The sequence below is a fragment of the Limulus polyphemus genome, unplaced genomic scaffold (genome assembly GCF_000517525.1).
Source record: "Limulus polyphemus unplaced genomic scaffold, Limulus_polyphemus-2.1.2 Scaffold191, whole genome shotgun sequence".
Taxonomy (NCBI): Eukaryota; Metazoa; Arthropoda; class Merostomata; order Xiphosura; family Limulidae; genus Limulus; species Limulus polyphemus.
Window position 1 is genome coordinate 143,653 of NW_013665801.1, and position 8,000 is coordinate 151,652.

General features: G+C 36.2%; 1 protein-coding gene across 1 annotated transcript in view; it reads left to right on the plus strand.

The window, feature by feature from the left end:
• Positions 1 to 236: 236 nt before the first annotated feature.
• Positions 237 to 8,000, plus strand: part of LOC106478223 (GTP-binding protein Di-Ras2-like) — a 58,196-nt gene continuing 50,432 nt past the window's right edge. The window contains exon 1 of the mRNA XM_013938749.2: positions 237 to 455. The gene's annotated coding sequence lies outside the window, so the exon portion shown is untranslated. The remainder of the gene's footprint in view (positions 456 to 8,000) is intronic.

Genomic DNA, 8,000 nt, shown 5'->3' on the forward strand with positions numbered 1-8,000 from the left:
TAGTTTTAGGATGTCAATACATTTTTTTTTATGCAAAACACCCAGTAACTAGTCTAAACGATAACTCCATATAACAGGAAGTTGTCAATCCCGACCATGTTAGACTATTCTGCTGTTATACAAAATTAAGCTTCTGCGCCTGCGCCTAAAGCATCGCGTGCATTACTCAAAGGTTCGTAACTACCAGGATCTTTCACTTTCACCCGTCTTCGCTGATTGAGAACAGAGCATAGTAAGCAGTCTCGGTCTTCCTTTCGACAGAAGGGCATAGATCTTGCTCTGTCCACCTTACTCTATAAATTTATAGGAGAATAGACAGTCGGAATTTCACGGTGATCTTCCAATTCCCTGAGTTTTATCGACAGTAAAAAGAAAACTGAGAAAAAAACAACAACAAATAGTAAAATAACAGCCTCAACAGACTGCTATCCTGTTATTCATAATAATGAAGTTTGGTAAGTAAAATATAAAGTTTGTGGCTGATTAAAAATTACGATCCTTTTAGTGAAAAAGAATAAATCAAAGTTTCTGAAATCTAACCTTGTAAGAAATTGTTTACATGTTGTTTGTTTTAGAATTTTGCGGTAGTTAACAAGGGTTATCTGCGCATAGCCATCCTTAATTTTGACGTTGTGAGCTAGAGAGAAGGAAACTATTCAACGGCATTCACCGCCAACTCTTGGGCTGCTATTGTTTGAGAGAATAGTGGGAGTTGACCGTTACTTAAGTAGCGCACCTATACATATGACCCCCACCCCCACCCTGAGTGCGGGGCGAGGTTTTACGGCAAAGGGGCACAAACCATAAATACTCGAAATCACATACAGAGTATTAACTAGGCCATGCCCGACCAATTAGATATTTTAGTACATTATAAAATTTATTCTGAACTCTACAGGAATACTCCATGAGTATTACCTCTGTTTACACTCCTCTTATTGTGATAAGTTTTACTCTACCCATATTGTAGTTTTTGCCTTAGTTTTATTAGTCTGACTTTTACTTGCAACGCTTTTTGTTTTTGACTTTCTTGTTTGAAAAATTGTTTAAAAATATCACCCAAGCTGAAGTTGCCTTTATATTATGCCCTCTTTCCTTTAGATATCAAGACACACGGTAGTGTGTCGTGCAGCCAAAACAACTTGCTGCAGGATACACTGTGTGTTATTAACAGGAGTGATAGTTTAGCGATTTTTCACATTCTCTAGCTCGGACTGTGGTAATCCAAACTAACAAGTATTTTTTTGTGGATGTGCTCTACTAAAATCTTACTTCACATACCAACTTCCATGGCAATCCATTGAGAAATACACGAGATATAAAATCTCCAATTTTGATTTACCTCTTTTCTTTTTCTTCGCACCTAAAGTACGGAAATTTTATTTGATAGAAAACCATACTTAACTTTAATGGATTTTTTTTTAAATTTGGTACACAGATAGATCATTACAACCTACAATTATGTGTCGAATTTGGTTTAAATATATTTTGCATGTGCAAAGTTATTCAACAAAATAAAACTCATACGCAAAAAATCACGTTAGCTATCGGTTTGAAATTTTTACTGCAGCGTCACCTAAGAGTAAAAGTAGACCGTTTCTAGTTTTGAGTCATTCGGATTAAAGACGATTTAGTGCAGCAAAACTATGAGGTGAAAGGACATGCACATTTGGTAGTAAAACATACTTAACTTTTATGGGTTTTTTTTCAAATTCGGTACATTAATAGATCTTTTCAACCTACAATTAGGTGTCAAATTTGGTCTAAGTATAAGTCATATATGTAAAGTTATTCAACAAAAACTATTCATATTTGACCAAACGTTTTGCGCACGCCTACGCAAAAAGTCACGGTCTCAAAATTTTTACTACAGATTCCCCCTAAGAGTAAAGGTGGACCTTTAACATTTTTCTCATTCGGATTAAAGACGGTTGATTTAGAGCAGCAAAACTAAAGGTGAAATGACGTGCATAATTTTTTGGTTAGATCAAGCAAACTAGATTATCACTTTTAAGCTCAAGTTTTAAAAAAAATCATATTCATTGCCAACTTTTAAGCACAAATTTGCTAAATTTTATGAAACTTTTCTAATTAAAGAGCGTTTAGCGTCACGTGATATGAGCTTTAGCAATTAGCGTAAATGATGATGCTTGATACGGCTGTACCGAGTGAATGCGGGTGATGATAAGAAACTATTAATCTAGATTCCATGGCGTCACTATAAAGGAAGCTATCAACACTGTTTTAAAGAATCTGGTTAGTTCTGTAAAGTATAGGTCTGTTACGAATAATAGGGTTGCGATCCTAAAGCTGATGTTGATTAATAACTAGTGTAACTTTCTTACTTGCTATGGTTTGTTGGTGTGTATTGATAAAATGTCATGATATCTAATCAAAAACACCTTAGGTATGAAAAAAAGGTGTGGCCAAAAGAGGATTGAGCGTGCGAGTTAAAGGAATGAAATCGAATTTGGCGGCTAAACTGATAGCTACACTTATAGCATTGATAAGAATTTTACAGCAAATATTCATTGATTAGTTAGTTAGGCCGCATATTTTGTTTTATCCACCATCATGCCCCAAGTTGAACAAATAACGTTGCCTGGCTAACTAATGAATGAGTATTTGCTGTAAAGTTCTTATCAATGCTATAAATGAAACTACCAGTCTGGCCGCACTTTTTTATATACCTGAGGTGTTTTTGATCAGATTAAAATTAACACAACTGTAGATATATGTAATCACCTTGCTAAATACTTGAGTACAATGCTTGAGATATGAAATAAGCATAATCCATTCTACTAATATTTGTGATTATCTCACAAAACACCAGAATTCTTCATTTCATCTATTATAGTTTAGAAACTGTTCATTGCATCATAGATTATACAACGTTTGTTTGTTTGGGACAAACTACGATAAAGTCTGTCATTTATTGTGTCGTAAACAGAATTAGTGTGTTGAATTAATGAGAAAAGAATACTGGTACGGTTACATTTGACTCGGATATATTCCTATATGTTCGTGAAACTGTTTCATTTTGTAAGTTATACTCGTTTTTCGAGTTTGAAAAGTCGAGAGTTCTGCAATTGGCATGAAGTTTGGACATTTTACCAAGTAATTTTCAAAACTTAGTAATAAACTGGGTTTCGATATCTCAGTTTGGCACAGAAAAGTGTTAAAGTTTTTCAAAATGAGGGTTGACGGTCCGTTTTTTCCAGAGTCATTTCGAGGTTTAAACTCACGTTAGATTATAATGGTATGTCATTTGTCGTTGACATAAGATAAGGTATTACAATCACAGCTGATACAAAATCTTGGTGGAATGGCACGTATTAGAACTACATTTTAATTTTTTTTTTTAGTGTTTCATAAGAAGTGTGAGGCCATCGAAAACTGATACCTTTTGGGAAGAGTATATAACAATCCTTTCGGATACAAAATATTAATACACTCGAATCATAAGGATGTGTTTTAATCAGGGATATAGAATTTCCAAAAGATGATATTAACTGTACTTAATAACATAGGAGAACAAAAAATATGGATCAACATGGGGGTTAAGGACCACCCATAAATAGATCTGAAACAAGTCATAGCCCAGCTGTGGTAAGAAAGCTACAACGTTTTATAATAGGTGAAAAACACGAACATCAAGGTCAATGGCAAAAGGTGTCCACGTTACTCAGCTAGCTGTACGCAACATAAAAATCATTATCTGGAAAAGCGACACATGTCACGTGGATATAAGCTGCCTCCACGATATAACTATTCAACAATTGCATACCCCAATCATCTGGAAAATGAAACTGGTACTCATACCATTCGTTACGAAAACGTACCGGTCAAGTCACCAGACACAGCGCCTAAAGAGTTCTGTATGATCAGACTGTTAAAACTGGCACTAGAAAATGTCGCCACACGGCACTAGACGTATTATGGAAAGCATACTGTAAAGAAGTAACTACAATGGAAAGTACGCTGCAGGACTATTGTTACGATGCATGGTCATCAAATAGAGCACGATCGAACGTGTTAACAAAGACTGCAACGACGTAATGAGGCCTCAAAGCCATTTTAATATAATGTATTCAACCTCTGGCAATTATGCTATTCGAGCTAGCATAAGATTAAAGCTTAATTACTGATACAGCAGTTGTAATTGGAGCAAATGAAGGTTTGTCTAAAGTCAGTGATCATGGAATTATGTAAACTACAGTTCAGTCATAAGTTGCTTTCGTTAAGTTATGACTAATACAACGTAAACTGATATACATATAAACCGTTATTCATGGTGGTCTGTTTATTTCGATATAGTCCAGCAGATATGTGTAAGAATTGTGTCTTTTGTGATAGAAATATGAAATTTCGCACACATTTAGGGGAGGCCTAGACAAAGATTTATGGCTATATGTCCATTGCATATTTGTCTTATGATGGACATGTCTGCTTTATCATAAAACAATCACCATCGGTTAAGTAATGAAATCATGTTTGTCAAGTGTTTGGGTTGCGAACTTCAAACACTGGTGTAATGTTAACTTTTATTCATTTTTACATGACAATAAACTCTCAAACAAGCTAAAATGTGATTCATGAAATCTACTTATTAAGATACATCGGTAATAATTGATTATTTATTATACAAACAAAGTTAAACAGAACTCATTTCTGTTTGCACTATTTGTGAATCCATTTGAAATCATTGGCAGTTAGCAGTGAACTTGAATAATGGCGTGATGCATTTACACTTCCCTCTGCAATATTTCTTGCAATTTCAGCAAAGCAGTTGGTGAAATGCCTGCATAGCCTCCAGAAGAATTGTCTACTATATATTCCAACAGTAAGCAGTTCAATGTGCGGCCCTCTTGGTGTGCTGTAGTGCTGAAGCTTGTGTTGGAGGAAGGACATCTGAGTGAAGAGCTGCTTCCGACCATCGTTGAAATGCTCTTGACCATTGGCTCGATCACACAAGAGTACAAGTCACAAGTCAAACAGCTATAGATTCAGGTTGCAGCCAAGTGCAGAATGCTGTTGTGACTTCATCAAAATTATTACATGTTTTCATGCCGCCATTTTATCCCTGCTTCCAAAGGATGACATCAGGTCACACCCAGTGAAGGCATGGAACTTGTCGATAGCCATCTCGAGTTTCTTCTTGTGGTAATAATGTTCAATGTTGTAGAAGTGATGTAACTGCTAGAACTATACCACATCATTGCCAGTTATGCATGTCAACACCTTACTAAATCCTTCCTTCACATTATCTTGCACATGTAGCAGGCTGCATGTGTCTGCTACGACATTTATGTATGAAGCAAGACCAATGGTTTTTCTTGGCTGAGTACGGAGTACTTCTTTGGGATGTGTGCTGATGACTTGATTTTCAGTTTCAAGTATTGCTGTTCTGGTACTCAGGAAAGAGAATAGCACAATCTTGTTTTCTTCGTTTCAAGCCAGGAAAGTAACACAGGATTCAATTTTTTAGCTTGGTGAGTAAAAACCATCAGTCTTGTAAGACCAAAGCTATTCGAGCCTGATGTGGTACAGATTTGCCAGGTTATACAGCTAGAAAACTGATGCAACTTGATTCTCCATACGGGTTTCCATCAATACAGGACAACAATTTAGCATCTGCTATGCTGACATCCTGTTCTGATAATACTGCTGACAGCCTGTTTTTTTAGATCTATTTATTTCTCTCACTTTATTGTAAAAGATACCAAGGACCAAACATGATATTCATCCTTTTATGCTGTCAGACCACTTGCGCTCAGTTTAGCTAGCAGAGGTTTGGCTTGTATTTTGAAGGTACATTACCTGACTCGGGTATTAAGTTGAAGAGTTGAAACGCGTGCAGATGTTCCTCAGTTGTATATCTCTCATAAAAGAAACACGTGCGTTTAGAGTTTTCATGGTTGTACATCTTGAAGACATCAATATTGTTTCTTGTAATGTTTTATTTTTCTCTTCCTGCTGTAGTTATTATTATGTTGAACATCGGTTTACATGAGTTATGCCATCTGTCACTGTGATGTCTAGTATTTATCTATACTCCTTCACTATCATCTAGTCATGATATATCTATTGTGCTTGGCAAGAAACCAAGGTTTCAAAAGCCAGGGAGACTTTCAGCAAAAACTTGTAGCCTGCTCCATTTGTCCCACACCTTAAATCATCTGGACAGTGGGGTACCTAAGATGTGTCCATGTCCTCCTGACACAGAACACATTTGGCCCAATGTACCACACGTTGCATATCTGAGGTACTAGGTTTGAGAGGCTACCGCCTGATGTACTTTGGCCATCTTTATTCAATCAAAAAGTCTGAAATATCATATGAAAACAGACAAAAAAAAAGGTAGTTAGAAGACAAAAATGTTAACATCGGACATATTTTGTCATTATATATATAAGGTCATCATCCTGATCTCTGTACATTAAAATCCACATATGTCAGATTTGCTACACCTTAAGTGGAAGGCAGTAAGAGTCATTGCTTACTAAAACAGAAATATTGAAAACTGAAAACTATGATATTCACCAAAGACAATATAAATGTCATACACAGAAGCTCTAAGCGATAGTTGGTGTCCATTTTGTAAAATGGCTGTCATAGGATAAATCTGCAATGGACCTATAACCGAAAACCTTAATTAGGGCATGTCGTAACTGTGAGCCAAATGCCATAAAAGCACAATTATTTCACATTTTTCACATATCTGCTGGACTATATGACCACATCTTTAGGACAAAACTTTGGTAGCAAAGTAATGATAACTTTTGCTTAGTGAAATGGTACTTCGTTACTTATTGGTGTTTGTTTGTTCAGTTTTCACACAAAGTTTCTCGAGGGCTATTTGCACTCGCTGTCCTTAACTTTGAAGTTATAAACTAGAGGAAAGGCAGCTAATTAATACAACCCACCGCCAACTCTTGAGCTACTCTTTATCAACGAATAGTAAGACTGACCATCACATTATATATGTTGTGAATTGGCAGCCATGGCCACCATAGGACAAATCAGCGATGGACTTATAGCCAAAAACCTTTATTAGAGCATGCCGTAACTGTGTGCCGAATGCAATAACGATCATTTCATGTTTTTCACATATCTGCTGGACTATTAACTGTACGTCAATTATTAACACGTTCAAGGCATGGCTAACGGCACGTGAATGTTTCAAGATGAAAGAAAGCTGGGAAAAAAATACAGCATTCGGAGAATGTTAAATATTTTTATGCTATGTTACAGTCATTAACTTCACGTCACTTTAATATTCAAGAACTGAATGAGACCAGTGATCGAAAAACATTACTCAGTTTTTTTTTGTGTGTGCTAGTTTGACATGTAAAATGAATGAAATTTAAAAAGACGAAACATTCTATTTTCAATGATGCTTCTGCTCAGACTGTGTGTCGAGGGTATATATTCTGCCATATATGATAGGTTTTACATTTTAAATATCTCTGTGGATAGAAACTTCATTCAGCTTTCCCTTTACGACGCCCCATTCCTCCCCCCAAGGACTCAACGGTAAGTCTGAGGGCTTACAACTCTAAAAATCAGGCTTCGATACCTGTTGTGGACAGAACACAGATAGCCTATTCTATAGCTTTATACTTAACAACAAACAGGGAAACAAAAGCTATTTATGACAATTGCATTTGACAAAAACCAATGTACGTGATACTTTTGTTAAGTACGTTTAGTTGGATACCAAGCGACTGTTGTTTGTATTAAGCAATGAACTACACAAAGGCCTATGTGTGCTATGTCAACCACGGGTATCGAAACCCGGTTTCTAGCGTTGTAAGTCCGCAGAGATACCGCTGTGCCATTGGTGGGAAATGCCATGCGGAGGTTGATAAACACGGCATTATTGAGAAACAGGTGTCTATTGATTTTGGATATTCTCATAACAACATACCAAGAGTTCATTCCAAACCGTTATTATTTTTATCTAAATAATTGTTTTGATTGTTTGTTTGAATTTTGCG